Below are 26149 nucleotides of genomic sequence, written 5' to 3'. Positions count from 1 at the left end.
TTTTGAGGAAGAAATTTTCTTTAAAAGAGCTAGGATATAGTACCCAACCCCTAGCTTAGCCCCTAACTCGGCCTAACTCAACCTTGACTCAGCCGAGTTGGCCGAGTCGACTTAGTGGCAACTCGCTAGGTGGGAGGGGACCAATTGGCAGTAGTGTGGTGCCATTTTTTTTTTTTTTTTTTTTTGCTAAACCGGGCGATCTATACAACACGTGTACGGATACACCCAATAAAATCGGAAAACAAAACATCCCGGAGCTCCCGAGGCAGCTCCCCGTCCCCAGCCCATAAGGTGCTCCCGGCATGGTTAGCCACATACGTGGCCACCCAATCCGCGGCCCCGTTGGCTTCTCGAAACACATGCTTCGCCTGGACCTCCCCTCCGTCCCTCATCATCAACCCGATATCGCGGACCAAGGGATGGTCGACAACACCGGCTCTCAGACCCCCTGGATCCAACTAATGACCGTAGCCGAGTCACCCTCCAAGATGACTGATCTAGCTGAGAGCACATGCTGAGCGTGTCGAAGACCCGCCCAGGTAGCTCTCAGCTCCGCTCCAGGGACCGTACAGTCAAATATCTGACAGCCTCCTGCTGCCACTACCCTGGAGGTCGGGTCCCGAATAACAAAACCCGCTCCACCTATCGTGCCACCATCCAGCACGGACCCATCAAAATTGACTTTGAGGAAGCTTGGGGGTGGGGGCTCCCAAGTGAAAAACACCGTGTGAGAAGCTGCCGAGGCAGAAGGGGAACCCCAGATATCCCGAGCTATCAAAAGTCCATCTGAAGAGAAAGCATGACTAAACTCTGCCGCCTGCGCCCGGGCGCTCTCCGCCACGAGCCTTGGCGACTTGCTCTGCTCACCAAAAGTTCGAGCATTCCTGACCAGCCATATCTGGTATGCTGTGCAGGTCGCTCTAATCGCCTCTTGGCGAGTCAATGGGTTACCCGACCACCAGCGGATGGTTCGTAAGAACTGGTCCCCATGGGTCCAACAATCCCATGGCAGCCCCGCCGCACACCACGCCGCCCTCGCCCATATGCACTGAAACAGTACATGGTCCACCGACTCATCCGCTCCGCATGCCCCGCACTCTGGGGGCAACCTCAAACCCCGTTCGCTCAATACTGCTCTTGTCGGAAGCCGAACCCAAGCGACCTTCCATAAGAACAGTGCGACCCTCGGATGGAGGCCTAGGCGCCAGACCCAGGCACAATCCGGCCCCGGCTCATGCTCTGGCCGGAGCACACGGGAGAGGTCCCCCACCCTCACTCCGGACCTGCACGACGTGCTCCACACCCGGGAATCCGGAACCACATGCCCCGGGATCGGAAGGGACCTAATCCTCTCAGCCAAGTGTGCCCCAAACATGTAACCCAACCTATCCTCATCCCAGGCAACCCTGCCCGGGACAAGGAGGTCACAGACCCGCAGTCCCTCCACTGCCTCAATGTCAACCATAGTCGGCCAACGTCTCAAGGGTAGGGCACCCACCCATGGGTCACCAACCACATCAATACTCTGCCCATTACCTATCAACCATCTAGTGTTCTCCTCAACCATGGGAAGATATCTGGCAATCTCTCGCCACATGAATGAACAGCGACGCCCACTGCGAATCGCCCCTGCAGTGCCAGTCCGGCCATATCTGGAAGCCATGGTCTGACTCCAGAAACCCTGTGGCTCCAGTGTGAATCGAGCTGCATGTCGGGCAATCAGCGCCTCACGTCGCTCCACCAGAGACGAGACCCCGAGGCCACCCTCACTCACTGGTAGGCAGACACTCTCCCATGCCACTAGATGCATCCCGTGACCCCCTCCATACGACCCCCACAGGAAGCTCCGAAGTAGCCGCTCAATCCTCATTAGCACTGTTTTCGGAACTACTGTGTTGGCCATGAGGTGGACAGGCATGGAAGCTAGCACTGACCTAATCAGCGTCAATCTACCCATCATGGAAAGTGAAGATGCCCTCCAACCCTCCAGTCTGCTCTGAATCCTCTGCACCAGACCAGAGCACTCCGCCACCCGTAACCTCTGACCCGTGATGGGTACTCCTAGGTAAACTCAGGTCCCGTCCTGAGCCGGCATCCCAAGTAACCCCCGAATCTCCTGTCTGACCCTATGCTCAGTGCTAGGGCTGAAGGAGATTGATGACTTCTGAAGATTTACCTTCTGACCCGACATAGCACAGTACTCCGCTAATACTCTCCTGAGTACATGTGCATCCTCTACCTGCGCCCTGGCCAGGAGTAGGCAGTCGTCTGCGAATAGTAAGTGCGATATAGACCGAGACCCTGGGGCGGGAACAAACGCCTCCAGCTCCCGGTTAGCACAGGCACCCCGCAGAGCCCGAGACAGGACATCTGAACAGATGATAAACAAATATGGGGATAACGGACATCCCTGTCTAAGCCCCATCGTAGACCTAAAGAAAGGGGAGGGCGTTCCGTTGATCAAGATAGTGTGGTGCCAATTTCATCGACTAGCTAGCGAGGTCAAAGCCTCTTGACAAGTAGGGTTGGGCATGATTTTTGGGAGGGTCCTAGGTAAACTACCATCTAGAAATGGCTGACAATGCTCCCCTGGGTAAGATCTTAGAGAGTATGCGAGGTCTGATGATTAGGAGAAACCAGATTACTTAATAACATGAAATAAGAAATTGGAATTAATAAAACATTCCATTTATAGCTAGGATAAAGATGTTCAATTACAGTCTTATATCTAGTACCGGATATAAAAATCCAACTAACACTCTCTCACTAAATGTCCTAGATCAAACTTGTGAAGCTAGGCATCCTAAGGCGCTAAAGGAGAGTGATAATAGCAACATGAGCCAATAGTTAAGTAAGAATTCCTCATGCATTCACATCAACATGAATAAGATAATAACTTTTAGAAAATACATAACTGCTAAAATAATATTAAAATACTACTATAGGTAAAATTTGTAAGCCAACAATTTAGTGATTTTATTATTTATTTAATAGATGAAGTATATATTTTTTTTAATTAAATTAAATACTAATCCCAACAAGCATATCATGTAGTACCAATATAGCGACTCCCATGCATAAACGTAACACCAGAATAGCAATTCCTATATACATATCACATATTACCAAATCAATGGCTCCATTCAGTAGTAATTTTAGTTAAATTATTTATCACTAGCTGATTAGCATAAGTCAGATCCGATAATGTTAACTTTCTAGCATTGGACAAGACAACCCATGGTAGTCCAAAACAAATGTACTCTTCCATTTGTGGTCGACAATCATAATACCACACCTCCGCCCGAGGATGACACACCACACGTATCAAGTCTCACATGTGGCTGATTAGTCCAAGTGGACCCTTTCCCATATCATATAATTATGTAAAATCCAATTTTTATAAGTTATTATATATGACAAACTACTATAATTGAGCATAATTTAATATCATAATTTAACCTTTCAGCATTACACTAGTTACATCCACGCTCTCACTAGTGGCAAGCCAAATACAATATTGTATCTCAATCTAAAGCTGACACACTATATGCACCATGTTTCACATATGGTCGCTTGGTCCAAATGCCCCTCTTTCTCTATTCTTATAACTATGCCACAATTATGAATTTATTTAAATTATTTTCACTTGACATGATTACCATAAGCATAATTAAATATGTTTCATATGGAGTTAAAATAAACTATCAGCGCATGATATGTTTATATATATATATATATATATATATATATATATATATATATATATAGGTACTAGTAGTGCGACCAACCAAAATATGCTAATCTAGGCCCCAAGCACACCTAAAGCATCCAGTTAACCTAAAATTAATATTTGACCCAATAAAATCTTCAATTCAACTTTCTTACTAATTTAGATAAATAATTAATTGCTAATTTTTCAATTTCTAATTTTTCAAAATCTGATTTTTCAACCCTAACCCTAGCCCTAGGTTTTTCACACTATTTATACCCCATTTCAACAACTTAGCTAATGGAAATGAGCAAGTACCATGAGGACAAGGTTAAAGGATTAGAATGAATTGAAGTCACGTGAACCTTGCAGGACTTAAGATGGTTCAACCATAACGATCCAGTTAATTATTGGAAGATAGGCTAAAGGAACAAGATTTGACCATTACTGACCAAGGCACGTGCAAGCCTAGGCTGAAAAATGTTAGTTTTGTTTTGAAAAAAAATTAGCTTATAGTTATACCATATATAAAGCATGTAGAACTGTGGGGCCAAACTTTCAAAACTGCTGAAGATCGTGACAAAATGATTGGTTACAAGAGTCAACAGTTATTTTATAGTTGTTGTTATGTATATAAATAAGTTGATGTACATTGAATTGAGAGGGAACTTTGATACATCAATGAATCCACTTTATCTAGCATTACCTTTACTTTATCTGTACTTTACCTTGCTCACAATTTACTAGTAGGACTCTATCCTTAAGAGTATCAGTAATAGTAGATTACTTCTATCATAGACCCAGCTACACCCTATCCTAACCTAGCTATCTTCTTTCAAATGGATGATGCAATGATAGTAAAAGTTTTTGAAGGTCAAAGCACCTAGATCCATGCTACTTTTATTATCTTCTTTTGATCATTATATTTTTGGCTAATCCAATGTCGATGGCATACTCGTGCACCTACTTTAGCAGTGCCTATGATCTTGTTCAGGAAAAATACACACCCTAACCACAATACAAAAATTAAAGAAGGAATTCTATCTTCATTAGTTAGTCAAGGAAAAGACACTGTGGTATCCCTCTCTAGGTCGTAACTGCTATCTAATGACTCAAAATTAAATCAACCTATCTAAGATGAAAATGAGTATTGGGGTTCTTGGTCAAAGATCCAAGGTGGCAATTATTGCTCTAAGGTTTAGGGGTTAGGCCAGCGAGGGAACCAAGGTGAAACTAAAAGAGAGGAGAGAGAAAGTAAAGGGAGAGAGAGTGACAAGAGTGTGTGAGTAGATTCAGCTCGACTCAAGTATAGAGAAAGAGGAAGAGAGAAAGAGAAAAAGAAAGAGAAAGAGAGAAAAAGAGAGAGAAAAGAGAGAGAAGGAAAGAGATAAAGAGATAAAGAGGGAAAGAAAGAGAGAAAGAGACGAGATAGCGAGAAAGAATGGAGAGAGAAAATGAGAAAGAGGGAGAGGAGAGCGGGAAGGGCATTGGGCATGTATGCAAGGGAGAGAAAGGGAAAGACAAAGAGGAGAGATAGATAAAAAAGAGAGAGAGTGTGTGAGAGAAAGAGAGAATGTGATAGAGAGACGAGCATGGGAGGGCCTTGGACCTGTTTGGTTGGGAGAGAGAGGGAGGAGAGATAAAGAGAGAGAAGGGCGAAGAGGTCAGTATGGAGAAAATAGGGGCAAACTACGCCATCCATCGGGTGACTTAGCGTTAGAGAGAAGTGGTGAGGAAAATGGCGGTTTTGGTCACAAGGTACGAGTTAGAAAAAATAGTGGAGGAAGGAGAAGGTTTGGGGATTGGCTTGGCCATTGATCGAACAACAACATCCACAGCCCTAGAGACGATCGATATGAATAGAGCATGAGATAGAGAGAAAAGAGAGAGGGAGAGAGAGGAGGAGGGAGAAGAGAGAGAGGGTTGGTTGGGAGAGAGAGGAGGAAGAAATAGAGGGGGGCATTTTCCTCGCCCACCTTTCAGTCAATCATGCTAGGGTAGTAGCCAAGTTGGTGAGTCCAGATATGGGCGACTATCAGTGGGTGTTGCAATAGAGGCATCAATATCCCTGTTCATATATGAAATAAGGGGTGCTCGTGCTCACACTAAAATAGGGGATGCCCCCTTCTACTGGCTTGACTGAGCCGATCCAACTGGATCGGTCACTGACCAAGCCGGCCCACTGGTTCTCACACGCATTGTATCTTATACACAAAGATTCTTTATTATTATGAAATAGAAATCCCATAGTATTAGAACATGATTTGCTTGATAAACACACCAAACAAGATATGAAGAGAAAAAAAAATTAGAAGTAATTGAGACATGTTACATACACTATTGAGGTTTTGAATTTAAGAGTCTTTTATCTTGATATTTAATTTGGTACATATTGATTTTTTTTTCCTTTCTAGAATCTTGCTTTTGACTTTCTATTCTCCTATTATAATTATTTAATTTTTTATTTTCCCTAATGTTAGAAGTTATGTTTATTTTATGTCATATTGTATGTTATAGAAATAAATGACCAGGATGCTGTGGTGCGACTCGATTCATCCAACTCATCATTCGTATGCCAATCCGAGCATCTGTAGGAATTCTCTAAGTTATTATGATCGGGCCCCCCTGAGTCGACCTAAAAGCTGGAAAAAGTAAAATAGAAGCAACTGACCTGCAGAGCTGAAGTCTCTTAGCTCAACCCAGCAACCTTGGCAACCAACTCGAGTCGAGCATAACTATTTCATAGCAGAGGCAACCTTGTCACTTCACTAGGTGCACATATAGCTTCGGCAATTCAATCATGTGTTATGCCATGTCAACAGTTTGTTACAACATGAGTATGGGTTTCTTGAGATACAATTCATTGAAAATGCAAGATCCCAACTGTGAAAAGATCCAAAAAGCCCTCCATAGAAGGTGACCGCTTCAGTTTTCTCTAGTATTGACATTATTTTTTCTTTTATTCTTCTTTCTTACTTCCCACCAAAGAAATTGTTTTTGACATAAACATTAGATGGCCCAGTTGCAGCTAGTCTGGCAAGCTCTCTAAACCTTAACTATTGCCTTGTAGGTCCATGGTAGCGGTCCACATCAATGTCTTGCGATCCGATAGCAACAAATTAGCACCATCTAGGGAAAAGAAGAAAGATAAGCCATGAGGCTCAGGAGGAGCGACAAGCAAGCATTCGTTCGATCAACTCCAGATGATTCTTCATACAAATCACTTGAGATCTCAGTCTTCCCAGCCAACCTCGGGAACTATCGATACCAAATGTTTCGACTTGCTTTCCCAAAAAGTGCAATCCCTAATAATGGTAGCATAGTACTTGCATGGTAAATTGAAACCCACCTAATCAGCTAAACTACCATGATGCCCCAGCACAAGATAGTAGCCACCACCATCCTAAATGTATAGGGTAGGACCAGAGGAGTGATTGTGCTTTCTCTGGCACAAGTTCCGGCTTTGGTGACCCTTTTGTACACTAGTCGGAAGAAATTTATAAGCAGGAGGCCGGCCTCTATTGTGAAATCGAGGAGATGCACCAACAGATCGAAGCCCTTCAAGAGCAAAGGGTTGGAGTAAAAGTTGACTTGGGGGCAATCAATGATCATCCCTTCACTAGGGAGATCCTGAAAGAGCCTCTACCATAAAGATTCAAGATGTTGTAGTTCGAGTATTATGATGGCACCACAAACTTGGTGGACCATCTAGGGAGCTTCACAACTCTCATATTGCTTTAGGGAGCCAATGACACTATGATGTACCGAGCTTTCTTGGCCACTCTTAGAAAGGATGCTCGGCTCTAATTTTTGAGTCGTCACTTTTGATCAACTTATCCATCAGTTCGTTGGCCACTTCCTCAACAAGAAAAAGTAGAGGAGGACCTCCATCAACTTGTTTACCATCAAGCAAAGGGAAGATGAGTCCCTCTGAAGCTCTGTCTATTAGTTCAGTGCTAAAACCCTGAAAGTGCTCAAGCTAGACCAGTCCATTATGGTGGCCATAGCAAGGAACAAGCTAAAGACCTTGTGCTTCAGCTTTTCATTGGGCAGGAGGCCTTTAAAGGATCTGTTTGAACTTCTCTCCTGAGAGAACAAATACATTCAAGCCTAGGCTGTGAGGAGTAGGACAAGCCAAGGAGAAAGCATAACCAACAAGGAGGGGTCTTTATGGAGCGTCAGAGCCCACCATGGAAGTTCGAAACACTCCGAGGGCCCAAACATGATGCAAGTCCAGAACTAGGATATCTCAGCTAGCTTCAGAAGATGAAGGCCCCTGCAAATAGGAGGGACCCAAATAAATTGTGTTGGTTCCATAAAGACCATGGGCATGACATTGAAGACCTCCAACTAAGGGATGAGATCGAAGCCCTCATTTGATGGGGAATATCCACCTTTATGTCAGCAATTGACGGAAGAGTACTAAGCAAAATGGGTGAACCCTAGACAAGCCAATAGTGAGGATGATCACCTTCATCCATGGAGGGACTTTTACAAGAGTAAGCTCGTGATCGAAAGGACCAAGAAATAAGACCAGATCCTAGAAAGATCAAGACCATCAGATAAGGAGATCATCGAGCAATCAAGCTATGATATTTTCAAGGATGGTCACAAAAAGAATTGTTGAATTAAAGTTTATGCCTTATGTTACTAATGAATAATGAAAATATGTTTCAGCCCTTCTTCAAAGTAGCATTTTGAAAAGTTTTAGCATGACTAACCCATGAAGACACCCGAGAAGTGTTTGGGATCCTTGTTCTATGAGACTACATGGCTTGAATACTAAACCAGAGAGCTGAACTCTAGATACTCCTGTGGAGGCACCCTAAAAGTGCCTAGGACCTCTATTCCATAAGCCTACATGGCTAAGAGGCTAAATCTGGAATGCCGAACTTTAGATACTCCCATAGAGACACTCCATAAATTCTTTGGACCTCCGTTCCATGAGCCTGCCTGGCTAAGGATCTAAATCTAGAGGACCAAACTCCAGTACTCCTATGGAGACACCCCAGGATTGGCTCAGGTGTCCAAGAAGTCCTACAACAAAGTAGGCTTGGATGGGAGGAAGCACATTCAATTTGATCATCCAAGCGTCGCTGACTAAAAGAACCCAACCAATTAGAAGTCATAGTACAAACTAAGCTCGGATAGAAGGAAGCACACTCGGATTGAACACTCAAGCATTGCTGACCAAAAGGATCTAATCGATCAGAAGTCTGAGTATAAACTAAGATCGAATAAGAGGAAGCACACATGGCTCGATCACCTGCATCGCCTACCAAAAGGCCCATGAAGGATTATATTCTACTCCAATAAGATCTCTAATATTATATATATATATATATATATATATATATGTCTATATATATATGTCTATATATATATATATATATGTCTATATATATATAGACATCTATATATATATATGTCTATATATATATATGTCTATATATATATATATGTCTATATATATATATATATGTCTATATATATATATGTCTATATATATATATGTCTATATATATATATGTCTATATATATATATGTCTATATATATATATATATGTCTATATATATATATATGTCTATATATATATATATATGTCTATATATATATATATATATATATATATATATATATATATATTCTCACAATGTTACAACCACAATGGATTCTGCTCATATCTTAGCCTATCTCTAAGAGGTGTTATTATCATGTTTCTAAAGCACATATGGTTATCTCGGCTAGTCACTACTTCAGCTCAACATATTTTGCTATTATCCCATCTCACTATGATTTCATGATCTTATCTTAATCTCGGATGGCCCCCAAAGATGTCAAGGCCTTGTCTCAAAGCATTTGGTTGATCTCGGATATTTGGATTCATTCAACTTTGTCCTTTTCTCAATTTTCTAACTTTATTCAGCCAACCTCAAAATCTTATATCTCTGGCCTAATTGGGTTTGCCTCGACATCTTTGAGATATGACCTAGAGCAAACACCTAAGAAACATGCAAAACGAAAGGTATGCTTGAAAATAATTTTGTTTTAATGACAATATTTAATTACATTGTAGGTTCAAGACTAGACTAGACTAATACATTACAAGAAAAGGGGTTTAGATCGGCCAAATTCCGACTCTACGTAGTTTACGATCCCCGACAAAGTTACCATGCTTAGGAGGCTACCATCCTCTACCTTGTCCCGCACCTCCACAATGGCATGAAGAAGCCCAAGGAGGAGACACATATGGAGGTCTGCTCTCCTACTTTAATGAAGGGTGCTCGTCATCGAATCTCGCCCTATCTTAGCATAGCTCCTACTTTGGGCAAGATAGATAAGGTCAGGTTGGAGCTTCATTGTTCCTTTCTGAAACTTTTAGAAGCCATTTAGAAAGGACTTAGTGATCTTTTGCTGAAACTCGCTCATAGATTTGTACTCCTCCACTGCTCAAAGAACCCTCATTTCAACCTTGGCAATTTGTCACCTAGCTTCTTGTAGTTCCCATCCAATTATGGAAGAGGAGAGTTCGGCCGCCTCCATCCTGTCCTTAGCAATCCTCAGCTTGGCCTTCACCTCAACCACCTTCTATTTGGAATCTACATCCATGGGAGCCATCCCGACTGCTAGCCTGCTCTGGAGGAATCCCAACTCAGCCTCAACCTTGACCACTTTCTCCATGGCCCTTTGCAAAGCCATTTGGAGCATCTCAATGTGATGTTGAAGACCTCTTTTGCATGGAAGATCTGTGAGGGTGTTATCCTGTAACAAAAAAAGAGAAAGATTAGCAGAAAGGATCGACCTCCTCGGAGAGAAGAAGGAGAAAAGGCCATAAAACTACAACATTGAGACAGTCAAGGATGATTCGGCAAGTTAGCTTCATGGGAATCTTTTAGAGATACAAAAAGGATATCTAGAACCCCTCCAGACATGGAGAATTCGCAAGAGGCAATCTCTCTCTTTTTATAGAGCATGGGGCAGCCTAGACCAATCTATACAGTCGGATCAGTGGATGCATATCACGTCCTTCTTATCCCTAATGGTCAGCATCCCATCAGAAGATCGAGTCAAGGCTCGTCCTTCAGGGGACTACATCCAGAAGTTATTACCCTCTTTAAAATAGCATAGAGTCTAATAAAATAGTTACTTTCTTTGTCCGAACCAAAAAAAAGCTTTGAACTAGGAAGTGGGGGGCTAGTATTATGGCAATAAGGCCCTATTTGGGAGAGTTTTTGGAGGGCCAAAAAGTACTTTCTGATCCTCCAAAAAATACTTTTAGATGAAATAGGAGTGTTTGGTAAAAAATTTAGAAAGTTTTTTTAGCTTTTTCAGAAAGTTAAAAACAGTTTTTTAGGAGAAGCTCTATTTTGAAGCTTTCCAAAAAAGCACATTTAGGCCCGGTCAGAAAGCTATTTTTTTGACCAAAATACCTGTGATAAAATATAACAATTACACAAAATATTTTTTTAATAATTGTTTAACCAATTTTATCACTTAGCTAAAAAATTTATTATATTATGAAAAATTCATTTGTGCTAATAATTATAATATTTTATATCCTTATTATTGTATTATACTATAAATATAATATTATATTACATTATATCATAATACATTGATATGTTATGTTAAATAATTTAAAATTATATTAAATTATTATGCTATAGTATATAATATTATATTATTATATTATAATAATATTATATAATATTATATTATATTATAATAATATTATATCATATCATATATTTATGTTTTAATACATATTATATTTTATTATGCTCTGTTATATAATACTATGCAATATCCTTTATGGTTATTTTGTTATACCAAAAGTACTTTCTCAGTTTATTTATCAAATACATATTAAAATGCCATAGCACTTTAGAAATGTAGTTACCAAACAACAAATAAATTTTTATAAAAGCTCTACTTTAGAAAGCTCTACTTCCAAAAGTTATACTTTCAAAAGTACTACTGCCAACAGCTCCTTCAAACGGGGTCTAAATGATCGAGTTGATGTGGTGTGACCAAATTTGTCCAACTCATCATCTATGTGGTGATTCGAGTGCCTGCAGAAATTATCCAAGGTATTCTGGTCGGGCCTCCCAAAGCCGACTTAAAAGCTGGGACTAATAGACCAAAAGCAAGCGACCTGCTAAGCCGAAGTTTCTCAGCTCAGCCTGGCAAATATCTCATCAATCAACCAAGCCGAGGAGAACTACTTTACGACAAAGGCAACCCAATTCCTTCACCTAAGTTCGCACTTGGCCTTAGTAATTACATCATGCATAAGCAGTTGGGGCACAACCCTAGGTTGTTATGCCATATCAGCAGTTTGTTACAGTACGATTCTGAGTTTGTTGGCATACGATTTGTGGAAGATACATAATCTTAGCTATAATAAGGTCCAAAAGGCCCTTTATAGAAGGTGATGCTTTACTACACTTTACTACCGGTATTATTATTCCTTTTGTTCTTCTTTCTTGCTTCCAATCAAAGAAACCCTCTCTGACATAAGCATCAGAGAGCGTAGCCAGAGCCAATCCGGCGAGCTCTTTGACCTTTGTATGTTACCTTACAGGTCCACGGAGGCGATGTATATCAGTATCCTACACTACAGGAAAAGCAAGATTTCCTAACGCTTTTTTTCCGATGCTAGGGAGAAGCATCGAAAAATTTTAGTTCAGCGCCAGACTTTGCCGATGCTTCTAAAAAGCGTCGGTAAATTTTGAGAATTGACGACGCTTAAGAAGCATCGACAAAAGTTTGGACCTAAGACGACGCTTTTAAGCGTCGTCGAAGGCCAAATCCCTTCAAAACCGCTCGCTTCCCTCCCATCGATGCCCTAGCTGATCCTGCGCCGACATAATCCCTTAAAAATCTCTCCTCTCCTCTTCTCTCCCTCATCCGAGGAGCGGAAGACGATGGAAGGCGCCTCGGAGGAGCTCGAGCACTGAAGCCGCTACCTCAGCTCCTGACGAGAGAGGAGGGGAAGATGATGGAGGGCGCCTCGGAGGAGCTCGAGCGCCGAAGTTGCTACCTCAACTCCCTCATCCAGCGCACCAAGCTCAAGCCCGACTGCGAGCCGGAGAAGCGCCGCCAGCAGCCAGCGAAGCCCGACAAGGAGAAGCATCGCCCCACCGTCAGCGGCGGGAGAAGAAGGAGGAGGAAAGGGATGGGGTTGTTGATGGCGGCGAGGATGATGCGCAGGAGCAGTGGCAGAACGTGCGAGTGAGGGCTCGCGCTAGCCCTCAAGAAGGCACGCTATCTCCCCCTCCTCTATTTCTCATATTCGTTTTTTTGCAGGAATTTGCTAGCCAACTTTTACCTCCGCTTCCCAAACCCTAATCCTCTGTGGGGACAGAGAGTGTTAAATAAGGTTTTTTTTTGTGTAGGGACTCTGATTCTTTGTTTTTTGGTTACTAATCATGTTCGGATTAGCAGCTGAGGATGGAATTGGTTACTAATCAAGTGGCTCAAAGGCAGCTGGAGAAGGAGATCGTGAGAGAGGAGAGGGAGTTGGGTCCTCTCCAGAGAAAGAAGGGGAGCCAGAGAGCTGAGAGAGAGAGAGAGGCTTTTCATTTCTGGGAGATGCTCTCCTCTCTTGGCAGGAGCCGCAGGACATCTCCCTTCGAGGCCGGGGCGCGACTCGCGAGGACGAACCGACGAAGAACGCTTCTGGCGCCGGCAGGTGGAAGTAGCTGTTCTTGGCCTCTTGGGTGAAGCCCTCGTTGGCTCCTCTTCCCGTAGGCCCCCGCCTACGACTTCTTCTCCCAGTCCATTGCCGAGTATGTTCTTTTTCTTTATGGAAAAATAATTTTTTTAAAAAAATTTAAGGCTAATGCTGACGCTTTTAAGCGTCGGCTTTGAGGGCTTTCAGCGATGCTTAAAAGCGTCGCTAGGATGCATCGCTAAAAATCGACCTTTTACGACGCTTTTCAGAAGCGTCGGGGCAAATTTTTTCCACTCAGGTATCGCCGACGCTTCGGCGACGCTTTGCATAGCGTCGGGTGGGTATTTACCGATGCTTATAAGCGTCGGTAAATGATGTAAAAAATGTCGGAAAAGATCACTTTTTTTGTAGAGCTAGTATCCAGCAACAACATTATATATAACAGTTTGGATGTAAATATTAACTGAATTTGTTATACAATTAGGTGGAGGAGGTGCTACTTTTCTTGGTTACCATAGCTGCCATTTTAATGAGCATTATTTGGATTTTTAATTGTCTTTGTACATACTCTAGCTTGTAGATTAACATATGCATTTATCAAAAGCCATGGCAATTATATTAATTAATATTAAAAAATGTTATTTATTGACTGCTAGATGCCTTCACTCAAACTTTTGCACCGGGACGGCCGCACAGCAAAAAAAAAAAAGAAAGAAAAAACCGTATCTAATCTATAATCATCACCAAGATCATCATGACTGTTCTGCGTCCTTTGTAACTTTTGCCATGTTTTAAATAGAAAATCATTATATGCATCAGTGCATGGTCCTCTGGAACAGCTTGCATCTAACAATAGGCACCACTCCTTGTCGAGGCAACTCACCCCACTAGTAGTGGAATTTGACACCCCACATACATACACATGCACTCACACACACAGACACAGAGAGAGGAGAGAGAAAGAGAGCGCATCTTTGTATGTCGCCCATATTGGATGGACGAGAGTCTTATCTAATAATAAAATTCTTCCTTGCATGTCAGTCATTAGGTATGGTAACTTTTCTTTGGTCTTAGCAGTTAGCACCTGCTTTATCGTAAAGAATTTCTTTGTACAAGAGGAGAAGCCGAAATATGGCACCCAAATATATCTCTTGGGTACCTCCAAAAACGTGGTGATCATTGCTTTTTCAAAAAGCGAAGGTGAGAATGATCTCTGTTTTAAGACATCATGGATTCATTAGAGGATGACATACATAATTAGTGGGACCAAGGATATACATACTGAAAAATGAGATGTCATGAAAACCTAAGTTTAATCGACTCCATAGTCCACCTCCAAACATGTAAACTTCTTTTGGTTTCCATATCTGATATAGAACTCCATCACATATTATCTAATCCAAAAGTTTTGAGTTTTTTCCCTTCATATTTAAGCAAGGGTTTCTTCATACTGGCTATCCTCATTATGCCATATGTTCTATATGTGTTGGTCTCTACAATGAAATATGGCAATTTCAGTCTTTGTTCTGTTAGATGAAGCAAGTACACAATAATTTTATTCACCAACATGCTTCGTTATTCTTGTAAGTTCGTGAGTTAGAAAACCATCAAGTTTTCAATGCAGTTGGTCATTAGATCGATATATACCATGTCTATCGGTACAACAGGGCAGCTTTTTAGCCCTTGTACTTAAAGGGCCTTTACTGACAGACCATGTTATCTTCTGCATGCGTGCGTTTAAATTTTTATGGAAGTCTGGGATCTAATGTTGCCCTTGTCTTCGAACTATGTCACATCCATCCATTAATGGCGTCATGCTCATTACATCACATCTTCTTGAGTGGTGTTGCAGCGCAGGTTCACGGGCTGCTTCATGTAGCAACGACAAATCGTGAATCACGTGACAAGAAAGAAATCTGACAAATATCTATAATAGGAATTACAAAAGGTGCTCTCGTGAGTCTCAGATACTAAATAACAAAACACTCTAACTTATCCCTTCACCCAATCATGCTGTGCACATGTCCAACTCCAACTGAGTGACACATGCCACCAAAGTCAGCATCACCATACCACAGTATACTTTAAATGCAATATGCCCATTGACACGGGAAGAGAACAAGAGCACGGTGGACCCAACCTGAAACCCAACCGTCATGCCCGTGCAAAGATAATGGATGAACCCAACGGAACTATTAATTTAATCTAATGTTGAATGTATCAAACAAATACTTACAATACTACTTTTGGCAGCAACTAAACAACCTACACCCTTTTGGCTAACATGGTAGGACCCATATATATGCTAGTTGAAGTTTTAATTTAGTGAATACGTGCCACTCATTTGCACACCTAGATTCACATCCAAAAGTTACCAATCAACTTGTACAAAATCCTACATGGATCAATAGATGGTGAATTATCAACTACCGGCCAAATTCCTTGCGTACAGTCGTGGATCTAGGATCCATTAGCTTAGATTTTAATGGAAATTGGATGTATTAAGTAATTTGTACGGAATAAAATTTTATCGTCACTTTACTACTATTAATTAATGTAGCACCATGTATTGTTTCTTTTCCTAAGAAGTGCATCACAATGTATTATAAATGTTGATGACCGCATGGTTCTCTAGTACCTAATCTACAAACTCTATTATAATCTACAAACCCTATCATTTTGCTGTTGCTTTTGCTTCTACTACTATTGTTATGATTACTAATAATAATATCACCACTACAAATCTTCTTACATATTACATGAGCTCCATGAGGTTGCGTTAGTTTAACTAGATTTGTTGTCATTCTAAGAATACCCTTGCTTGGCACTAAACTTTCAATGTTATCTAAGAATGGGCATGCCAAAAAGCTTGTTTGATAAGTCAATGGCAAGACGGATAGATAGATGCACGGGTATGCCACCAACATTAATACAACTAGAAAGAAGATGATTAAAGGGATGATATGAGTGTAGTGTGAGTTTAGATGCCTTGACCTTCAAGAACTTTCACCACTATTATACCACCGTTCGAGAATGACAGATCGGGGTAAACTGTAGTCTAGGCTACAATAGAAGAATTTTAAACTAACACTACTCCTAAGGTATTGGAAAATAAATTGCAAAAGAAAGTAAAATTAAGATAAAATAAGATTTATTGATATAGATATCAAAGCTTTTTTTTCTAAATAAAGTACAACTGCACTTATATATACTAAATGATAAATTATAGCTAACTACCCACTTATAATGATCGTTGCTACCCACTTGTTGCCTCCACTCTCTTTAATGGTTCCGGTAACTGATGTCAGTTATCCTTTAACTAATCACGTTCATTAGAATTCAAATTGATAATCATATTTTAACGGTCAAAACTCTTGTTTATTCGGCCTACTTCATATTAGTAAACTCTCAATCATTTCTTCATATTCGGCCTCTAGTATGATATCCTTCAGTTGACTCGGTCCATTTCTATATGGCATCATTTTTGGTCTAAGCATTTAGAATTTTCTCTTGAACCTATTATATTTATTGCATTCTACCTCATTTTATGGCTAATTAATTACGTGTCTCCATATGTCATTTTGAATAAGGATGTGGTGTAAACAATGCCCCCCCCATCCCATTGTTTGTTGGTCAGATAAGATAATGAAAAATATCTATCATCCAAGCACCAAAATCAAAATGCTGGCATCCAACTTTTTTAAATAATTGCACCTATTGGGATTTTCATCCTTCTTAAATTTGAATTTTTCATAATACGGGAATTGTTCAGCAACACCTCCTCTCCCCTTATAGTAACCATGTGCTGATATATTATAATCTACGTTTCGAAAGGCCACTACTACTTGATTTCTGAAAATGCTGTAATTACTATAAAATTCCTTCGGGCCATGCCTTAGTATGGGGCACCATCATGTTATAAATTGGATATTATTTTAATCTTTATCTTTTCTATTACAAACTTCATCCGGTTTCTCCCCCTTTCTCTGCAACTCATCTTCATCATTTGCTTGAATACCATGGAATAGGATGCTAAATTTTATGCCAGTGCTAAGTAGCACCAGATAGACCTTGAATGCATTAGTGTTCTCAAGAGAGTTAATAACCAAGTACTCATAGAATAATCCAATTTTTTTTCATTGTTGGACCAATTTTCCATTCTAGGGTTCTTTGAGCCCTATCTTCTTTCCCTCCTTATTCTTCCTACAAAGTCTTCATGTATGAAAGATCAGGCTGAAAAGTTTGATCTGGAATATCCAAGCTACCACCACCTGTGGCCTACTAAGACTCTTCTCTAGAATCTTTGTTATGAATGAGTTTTCGAATAAAAGACCACTATTTAGGAAGCTAATGATCTCCTTGACCCTTTATCCCTTTTGAAGTCTCCTCACACAACCATCCATCTTGATCATGGCGCCTGCCTATTTATAATCACCCACTTTCAAACACTTTTCTCTTCAACTTTAATATGTCATGCCTTAGTATCTTAAATTTAGGGGGTTTTTTCAACATATGCCCTATCGGGGAGTATTTAATGCGAGTAATCCGGTCAAAATCCTCCCTAATAATTTTGACCTCATTTTTAGAAAAATGCTAACTATACTTCATATATTTAGTAATTTTGCTGTCAAATTAGACATATCTCTATGATAGAATACATAACATTCTTTTTGATATGGAGCTATAATATTTTTGTCTGTTGTCAGTTGGTGAAAATAGTCAAGGCTCATCTCCAATTGGTCATTACCTTGGTCGAAGATTAGCCTATATCTTTTAGGGCCTAAATTTTGGGTTGTCTCTACCAATGCTTGAAGGACTTGAACTAAGAAACATGGAGATGTGCGGGTCCTTTGTGGATCCATCAATTTAGCTATATACTTATTTCCCAAAGTTTTGTCCTTTGGAAATAATTTTCGAAGTTTCTCTTCTTGGCTTTCACTTCGCCCAACTAATAGGGCTGAATCTTTCTTTTATCGAACACTTCAAGAAGTTCTATGAATGTTCAACTCATCATACCGACTCTTTCCTCTATCCGTTCCTTCATGCTCTGAGACTTTTTTAACTTTTTTTTGTCTTGAGTAGATATGGCTTAACAAAAAGTTGAAGCAATAGGTTACCAGTGGAGACACTTCGTCCTACATAGAGACATCCATATTGCCTCCACCATTGAGCATTCGGATAATAATAAGTGCAGGGTTGAGCAGTATTGCCTAAACTTCTTTGTCTACCAATTTTAATCTCACCCAAGCAATTCTTTGTTTGTGTCCCTTTTGTCTGAATGAATATCATTCAGAAAGATGGTAGAGATTCGAGATGCAGTTGATAGTTTGCTGCAAGATGCCAATTTGCCTGTCAGTTAGGTAGCAAACTTAGCCGATTTGAAGAGCTACTTTTCTAGTTTATCTTGAATTCACCATACTATTGCTTTAGCAGCCAAAGAGGTTGAACATGTGACATCCCTAAGGAAGAGTTCGAGCTTAATGTGGTCATGCTAGAAGACGAAGCCATCCCTCGCAAGAGCTCTTACGACAATCTTCGGGATAAAGTTGGGTCAACTAAATAGTTGATCATTTCTTTGGAGGCTCAGTTGGTGGATGATCATCCTCCTAGATAAAAGCCAGACTAGCCGCGCACACTATCACATCCTCGACCCACATCCTGTTAAGTCCTTCAACTGACATTCTGAAGGAGAAAAAAGGTCATTCAATGTCTCACTGGACAAGACTTTTGATGATTTGGCCAATCTAAGAAAGATGGCGAAGATTCGAGGTGCAGTCGATGGTTTGCTGCAGGCTGCCAATTTGCCAATTAGTCAGGTGGCAAACTTTGCGATTGGAAGAGCTAGCTTATCCTAAGTCCACCATGCTATTGCTTTGGTGGTTGAAGAGGTTAAGCATGCGACATCCCCAAAGGAAGAGATCGAGCTTGATGTGGCCATGCTAAAGATGAAGCCATCCCTCGCAAGAGCTCTTGCGACAATCTTTCAAGCTGAAGTTGCATCAACTAAACAATTGATCATTTCTCTGGAGTCTTAGTTCGTGAATGATTACATCAGGCTGACAAAGTTGAAAGTAAACATGGCTGAAGAGGAGAGAGCACATAAAGTGAAGTTGTAAGCTTTGGCCAAGGCATGTGCATAGCTCAAAGACTGCGTGTCGTGATTCCTTACCCTTTTAGCTAAGATGGTTGAAGCTAATGAGTTGGCTTAGCAATTACAATGTGAGTGGGAACATATCAAAGACATTGCTAGAACTCTGTAATTTCTTTTCGCATTGTGGCTTATTGAACAATTGTGTACTTCATCCTTCATAGTAATCGATGAAATTTTAATAACTCTCATGTGAACCATCCACGGATATTAATATTTTGCAGAGAACTGACTATCCATAATGTGTATGCGAGTCTCCAATTATACATTCTACCAGATACCAGACTAATTCCACTCTTGCATTATTAAGTTGGCCCCAACATATAAACTTAGAACACGTATACATAGGAAAATTCCTAGATAAGGTTACCCTTCAACCACCGTGATGCAGACTTCAAATACTACGAGGCCATTATAACTTTTCATTTTATTCTTGGGCAAGTAGTTGAGAATTTTTGTTGGCAAAGATTCACTAACTTCATTAGCAATCTTGATCATGATTAATAATGCTGGATATCGATCAGGTATTGATTTATATATCAATTTGGAGAATCTTATGAAAAAATTTGGATCTGAACCTCTTTATTCATCGAAACTAAAATTTGGTGAAAGAAAAAAAAACAAAAAAAAGAAAAAGATGGAGAATTTAATAATGGACACATAGCTAAGACAGAATTGTCATACGGTCCATGAATGAATTAAGGACTTATTGGTTCACAGAAAAAAAAATCACATTGGAATGTTTTTCTAGGAAGATGATTTCTGAAAATATGATGCATAAAAAAATAGTTTGGTATGTTTGGTTGAGAAAAAAATAGTCTTTAATAGAGAAAAAGACCTTTTAATAGTTCAAAGATAATTTTGTTAAAAAATTAATTTTCAATCAATAGAAAATAGTATTTCCATGTGCTCCATAATTATATAAAATATAAAATCTTATTTGTATAAACTACTATTATTTATTTATTTATTTTAAATTTTAATAAAATAAAAAAATATTTTTTTGTTTTTATTGACATTGTTTTCTCGATTTTTCAAGCGAACCCAATGAGTCCGAGGTGGCACACCACTCTGACACGCATTCTCGTCTTGAGTCATTGACGCACGCGTCTCTCTCTCTCTCTCTCTCTCCGTCGCTCTTGCACCCATTCATCATCTCCATCCCACATTATTTATTGCTCGGTTTTCCTGCCCTCTCTCCTGCCGGTCTCCAACTCCTTTCATTGCGTTAAACCGCTTAGACCACCCTTTTTATTTATGTCGCTAGCCTCCAACATATGCTTGGAAGTAATCATTTTGGATTGACATTAGATAAATAACGAGTGCGTCACTATTATATCAATTACATAGATAAGGATTTATCCTAGATATAGAACACCTCCCCTCACTTTCCTTGCTTCTTCCTTTCATACTGTCCAAACCAAACTCAAGGGGATATGGACTTAGAAACTCTTCAGTCCCATTTCTCCCTCCTCTTCTTTTCCTTCGCTTCTATATTTCTAGTCCTTACTCTTTTACTTCAGGTTTTAAGGTCCCGGCCATGGTGGTGCAATTGCCCGTCTGCGAGGCGTATGTGACGTCGTCGTGGACCGCCGACTTCGATAACCTCTGCGACTGGTATGCCCACCTCCTCCAGCAATCGCCGACACGCACTATTCACATCCATGTGCTCTGTAATACCATCACGGCCAATCCCGATAACGTCGAGCACATGCTTAAAACCCGATTCGATAATTATCCCAAGGGAAGCCCTTCTCTTGATCCTCGGCGACTTCCTCGGCCGCGGCATCTTCAACGTCGACGGCGACGTGTGGCGTTTCCAGCGCAAGATCACATCCATCGCGCTCGGCTCGACATCCGTCCGGTCATTTGCCTGCCGCATCGTCTCCTCCGAGATCCGCCACCGCCTCCTCCCTCTTCTCGATTCCCTCGCCAACACCGGTCAGGCTTTCGACTTCCAGGACGTGTTCCGGCGGTTCGCGTTCGATAACATATGGCAAGATTTCCTTTGGGCTCGACTCGGGCTGCCTCGAGCTCTCGCTGCCCATGTCGGAGTTCGCGGCAGCCTTCGACACGGCCTCGAGGCTGTCGGCGTTGCGGGGCGGCCGCAGCAGCGCCTGTGTATGGAAGGCCAAGCGGTTTTTGAACTGGGGATCGGAGCGGGAGCTCCGGCGAGCGATCCAGCTCGTCAACCTCCTAGCCGAGGAGGCCATCCGCCAGAGAAGGAAGCTCGGCTTCTCGTCTTCCCATGACCTCCTCTCCCGTTTCATGGCCTCCATAGACAACGATTGTTACCTCCGTGACATTGTCATCAGCTTCATGCTTGCCGGCCGCGACACGGTGGCCTCTGCCTTGACGAGCTTCTTCATGCTACTGTCGCGGCACCCGGCAGTCCTGTCCAACATTCGTAGAGAGATCGAGCTGGTCACAAGGAGCGGCGGCGACGGCAGCGGCTCGGCCGTCGCGAGCTACGAGCAATTGAAAGAGATGCATTACGTGCATGCGGCGCTCTACGAGAGCATGCGGCTTCTACCCGCCGGTGCAGTTTGACTCCAAATTCTGCGTCGATGATGACGTTCTGCCGGACGGGACATTCGTTAGCAGAGGACGAAGGTGACATACCACGCGTATGCCATGGGGAGGATGGAGGAGTTGTGGGGGAGCGACTGCCGGGAATTCCAGCCGGAGCGGTGGCTGAAGGAACGGCATGTTCACATGCGAGAACCCGTTCAGGTACCCGTGTTCCAAGGCGGGCCTCCGCGTGTGCCTTGGGAAGGAGATGGCGCTGATGGAAGATGAAGAACGTCATCGTCGCGGTGGTCCAAGGATTTGATGTCGACATGGTCGACGGGAGCCGGCCGCCTAAATTTTCCCCTGGCCTCACTGCTTCCCTAGGAGGTGGGCTGCCGGTCCGGGTGCGCCGGGAGAAAGCAGAAAAGAGGGCTCCAACGCCTCGCCACCAGAATTGAGCATGGCGGTTTGATTAGGCTAGCATTTGTTGTGTAGTCTCATGTACAGAGAGAGAACAATTATTTGGATATACTGTTATCAGTTAATATAAGTTGTGAGTTTTTTCGGAATGCAGTCTAATATGAGGGGACCGAAAACTTTACTCTTTATTTGCCAAAAAAAAAAAAAAAAAACTTTACTCTTTTGAATCACAGGAAGGATGGTAAAATCATGGATGTTACCCGGCCACATTCAAAGCCTTGCCACCTTGTATTGCTAGGCATGCATTCTTTGCTTTACTTAGCACACAAAGAGCTAGAGTCCCAAGAGAGCATCTGTAGTAGGCATGGTTTTAGTATTCCAATTTTCCATTTTCTTTTAAGTTCACATTGTTTTCTTGTTGGTGATATGGTACCATTGCATGTGTTCGCAGTATCTTCTATTGGGGTTTTCGTTGAGACAATCGAACAAAGGGCTCCAACTACAAGCAGCAATTTAAAAAAAAAAAAAAAAAGAACGAGAGGCCTCACCCAATGCAAGGTGTTTCGCTCGGTGATAAAAAATATTTTTTCTCGGCCCGCCCAATTTAAAAATAGAAAAAATAACAAAAGTTGAACCACTTTTTTTTTTTGCATTGATAAACAATAAATTAAGCTACATAGCTTCTAATATATAAGTGAGGTCTGGCCTTGCACAATCTGCATCAGATTCCTCTTCTAATTAAAAGAAATATTTTGTTAAAAATAAATATGATTAGTGGAAATAATTATGAAAAATATAACTCTCGACTTTTACATCAGCTTTTTCTTCCACCATCTGCCTAAATCTCTGTTTAAAATTTTTCCAAAAGAAAAATTTTTTATTTAGCTAGCCCATTTTGGAACTCAAAAGATAAAATTTAGACCTAATCGCATAATGCTATGCATCTTATACGGGATAGCACCATATAATAGAGCTCAAAAGTTACTCATTTTTTTTTTTAAAAAAAACAATCTTAATTCCTTGTTATATAAATAAGTTATGATTCTTTCAAAAATTTAACACACATTTTGGCTTTGTTGACCTTAAAGAGTTGATTTTAATGATACAAAATAACTGAGTAAAAAGATGTCTAATCTATTGCTTTGAGTCTATTTGATAAATTTTACAAAGCAAAGAAAGCTTTTTAGTTACTCTTAAATAAAGGTGATCTATCTGAAGCTCCACATCAAGAAGCTAAATTGCAAAAGGCCATAAAAATATTTTTTGGGAAAGCTCACGTACAAGCATAAAAAAATTCATCCTGAGTTCCTTTAAGAGTTGACCCCCAAGCTTGTAAATGAGTCGACCCTGGCACACTGTCACTCACTAATATGCCTTCACGAAGCCGACACCAATAGATCACGAGTCGACCCCAAATCAATCTCAAAAACAGATAGAAAGTTATGAAATCCAATGAAGTGGCGAGTCGATTCATGAAGCACACGAGCCAACTCTAATTGGTATAACAGTCAACCCCAAACAAAAGTGAGTCAACTCCTAGATGGCCATAGAGGAAAGACAAAAAGCTGGAAGATTCATTGCATTGGTGAGTCAACCGATGAAAATCACGTACCGACTCTAGACAAATAAGAGTCGACCCCAAAAATAGATGAGTCAACCCCTGAATGGCCATATAAGAAGACAAAAAATAGTAAAACCTAGCCCGTTGAAGGGTCGACCCCCAAAAGCAACGAGTCAACTTTTGAACTGAGAGAGCTAACTCCACAATGGCCACAATAAAAAGATAGAGCACAATAACGACGAGTCGACCCTAGAAAATAGTGAATGGACCCCTTTATGTGTCTGACAACAGTAACAATTAATTTTTCTATAAATCAAAATAATTGTTTTCATCTCATAACAGCTCTATTACCTATATAACATCTTGGAAAGCATTCTAACCATCTCCAAAAAGTATAAATACATAAAAATACCAAAAAAAAGATAGAGATCAAGCAGTATAAAGACAAATTTGATGCGGGATGAATGCGGAGGATTTAAACATAAGGATTATCAGTAAGTTATGTTGATTAACTAGCCTAATAGCAGCAGAAAATTCAGTCACATATGGGATAAGAAAACATTAACATGAGCATAGTAATTTCAAGACTAGTTACCCGCATGTACTAATTCATTTAGGACTTAGAAGAATGGACCGTTGTGGTTGAGAAACCACTTGATTAGGACACTTCCTTCAATAAATCAGACCTAGAGTTGAGGTTTACCAAACATTGAACTTCTGATTTTTTTGGAGGAGGATCCTTGATCTCACTCTCGAAGGTTGATGATTGGATGACCAAGCTTCATCTTCCGTTGCAACAGGCCCTTTTGCTATTGGTTTGGAAGGATAATTGACCCAATGACATGGAGTACTTTAAGGACCTGCAAAGAAACAGGGATTAGAACTTTGGCGTGAGAGGGGAATGGAAATCACAAAAGAAAAAGGAGGCGAGAGGAGGTAGGGCAGTGGTGGATGTGGTAGTGGCTTTAGGGCCTCACGCCCAACTTGGAACAAGGGCCTCACGCCCAACCTTCTCTCAAGGTGACGAAGCAAGATTGCTAAGGAAGAAAGAAGCACTTTTTATTCATTCATCAATTGACATTACAAGATATCATGAGGAGGTATTTATAGACTTTCCTCATGATTTGAAATTTAAACACATAATGAATGGCGCTCCACATTTGAAGGCTTGGTTGCTAGAGAAAAGGAAGAAAGTTGGCCAGCTTTAAGGGGGAGGATTTGAAAGTTGTTGGCTCCCATTTGAAATTTTCTTGCATTTAAATTGTGGCCGACCTCTTGGACTTTGAATTTGGGTGACGTGTCAACTTGTATGAGGTGGTGTGCATGCATGTGTGATTGGTTCTTCTGATGAGGTGGCATGACGTTGCATTGGTTTCTTTGATGAGATGATGTGGTCGGCTCCTTATGCTTGACTTCATCCTGGTTGGCGTGCTTCCATTGGTTGGAGTGGTGGTGAGGTGGCCAGCTGATGTTGATGTGGATGCCGAGGTGGTGCTCCAAGGGTGTGCAAAGGTGGTGGTAGAAACCTGACTTGGCTTGCTTTTCTGACTTTCAATTGAATTTATTTACAGGACTCGATCAAAGCCACAGTGACCTTGAGTTAATTGATTGGAGTCTTTTCTGGATTCTGGTGCCCGCACCAATTCTCCCGGGGTGGGAAGAATTCGACTCTGTCGAACAGGGGTTGGTTTGGCTGTGGTACTTTTCTAGAGATCTGGGTTGAGTCTCTGTAGGTCCTCTCGAGTAATCCATGAATCATCAGATTTTGGTCGACCCTCCCAGTGAACCAAATAGCGTTGGTACCCTTTGTTCCGGGTGGTGATAGCTTGATCATCCAAAACATGTTCAACCCTATCTCTCGATTCTGGAAATGTGGCTGGAGGGCACTCAGGTGTGGGTTCACTCTCAATGGGAGCATGATCAAAAGGCTCACTAGGTATCAATGTTGGTCCCTTATACTCTATAAGGTCTGAGATGTTGAAGGTCGAGCTAATACCAAAATCAAGGGGTAAGTCAACCACATAAGCGTTAGGTTCAATTTTCTTTAATATCCTAAATGGACCTGCACTGCGGGCATGCAATTTTTTCATAGTTCCCGGGGAAACCTTTCAGGTTTTAGTCTA

General features: G+C 41.2%; 1 pseudogene; it reads left to right on the top strand.

The window, feature by feature from the left end:
- Positions 1-20923: 20923 nt before the first annotated feature.
- On the top strand, positions 20924-22624 carry LOC103696734 (annotated as a pseudogene).
- Positions 22625-26149: the final 3525 nt, after the last annotated feature.

The sequence above is a fragment of the Phoenix dactylifera genome, unplaced genomic scaffold (assembly GCF_009389715.1).
Source record: "Phoenix dactylifera cultivar Barhee BC4 unplaced genomic scaffold, palm_55x_up_171113_PBpolish2nd_filt_p 000403F, whole genome shotgun sequence".
Classification (NCBI taxonomy): domain Eukaryota; kingdom Viridiplantae; phylum Streptophyta; class Magnoliopsida; order Arecales; family Arecaceae; genus Phoenix; species Phoenix dactylifera.
Note: the sequence above shows the minus strand (reverse complement) of the source record. Positions and strands in the feature narration are given on the sequence as shown.